The sequence below is a fragment of the Atta cephalotes genome (assembly GCF_000143395.1).
Source record: "Atta cephalotes unplaced genomic scaffold scaffold00025, whole genome shotgun sequence".
NCBI classification, from domain to species: domain Eukaryota; kingdom Metazoa; phylum Arthropoda; class Insecta; order Hymenoptera; family Formicidae; genus Atta; species Atta cephalotes.
Genome location: NW_012130089.1, coordinates 643031 through 645079, shown reverse-complemented (window position 1 = coordinate 645079; position 2049 = coordinate 643031).

Below are 2049 nucleotides of genomic sequence, written 5' to 3'. Positions count from 1 at the left end.
CTTTCTTCTCTCTCTCTCTCTCTCTCTCTCTCTCTCTCTCTCTCTCTCTCTCTCTCCCTTTTTAATGCTCAAATAAATCTCTATTGAGAGATTCTATTTTGTTCTTGTTTGTAATCTGTAAAAATTGACTGATCACAGTCAAGTATTCTGCTCTCCAGTGAAAGAAATACTCAAAGGTGATTGGTCAATTTTCACAAATTATTCTCTGCTGAACGCAGCCAATGAACGTTACTGATTGTTACTTATAAATCCAACCAATCACATTCAATCACTCGACGATCAAGCTAGCAACTTCGTCCAGCTTGAACATGCCCATTAGTTGCATTTAGCAGAGAAAGCGGCTTTATAACTGTTGTAAAATTCTTCATTATGATTGGTTTGTACATTTAGACCATAAGGAATTAAAAGCAAGAATCAATTGTACTAAAGAATTTGACAACAGTTGCAAAGCTGCTTTCTTTGCTGAACGCAGCCATTGTCGAACTTTGAGCAAAGCTTCGCTCGCTACGCATTTTTGCACAAGTCGACGAAATGGGAAATCTTTAGGTGCATTCACATACAAATGTCAAAAATCAAGTAGCGGAAACAGCAACCAATCAGATGGGCGATACGGGCAGTAATATAAAAAAATATTTTTTACTCTACTCTATAAAAATCACCGTTGATTGATTGCTGATTCTGCTACTTGACGCTTGTATGTGAATGCACTTTTCTTCAGCGAAGCTTTGGCTGTGTTTCAAAATTCTGTCAGCACTGAAATCTATAGTTTATGTTACGTATACTATACATTTTTAGCACAGAATTTTGGAATACAGCCCATGTTGTATGAAATTGTACCTGATTATGGACCAGTTTCAGCAACGCCAGTTACTTTACCCGCCGATTAACTTTGAGTATTGCCAACTGCTAAACTGAAAACTCATCATCTCTAATCTGGGAATCGATTCTATATCTTGAAACGAGGTGAAAATTACAAAAGTGAACGAATTTACTAGAATACTGATAATTTCATTGATCAATCACCTAAATTGCTCACTTTTGTAATTTTCTTGTTTGAAGATATAGGGAGTCGATTCTGATTTTCAAACAGGTAAAAATTATAAAAGGAGCAAATTTACTAGGTATTGATCAATGAAGTTATCAATATTTTAGTAAATTCACTCACTTTTGTAATTTTTACCTCGTTTCAATACAGAATCGACTCCCAGAATCGACTCTTTAATTTTCAAAAGTATGTATTTGTAAAAAATAGTCAAATATATTTAAATATATTTTCAATGTTTTATTTTTCATCTCCACAACACTTTTTCTTTACTATTATTAACAAGAATAAGAGAAAGATAAAGTCTTGCTGTTGGCTATTTTGATGAAATTAATCGACGGATAAGCTTAACTGACGTTGGTGAAACTGGCCCTATATTTTCAGATTTCTTTCTATCTCAGCTTGCCTGCACGAAATTAATTAAATGAAATTGTGGAACGCGATTCAAATGATGCTTGCGTACTTGCACAGTATATACAGTAGCGCAACTCTTCTGATTTTATGTTTCCCAAAATGGAGTGCGCACGTGCGAAATAAGTAAGTTGCCCAGTAACGTCATCTAAACTTCTATTTCACTTCTTCCTTTTTCCGTTCTTTCTTTCAAGGCCATTTAAATACTGTTTCTCTTTAACGATCTAAGTATGTTGTTTGTTTTCCAGCTGGATTGCTTTCGTTTTAGTTAGAAAATCTGCGTTTTGTGTAGTGCAATTCTAATAATTTATTAAAAATTTATTAAAACGCAAGCGATCTAGCAAAAAAAGCATTGTGTGCTGCAGTCGTTAATTAAAATATTTTTACAGTAATATTTATATCATACAACATTTATATAATTTTATATCTTCTTATTTTTGTATTTTTTTTTATTTTGCAGTGCATTATAAATTATAAATCTATTTCTTTTAGTTTTATTACATTTAGATTTTTATTACATTTAGATTAAACTTTGATATACCTAGAGAGAGAGAGAGAGAGAGAGAGAGAGAGAGAGAGAGAGCGAGAGAGAGAGA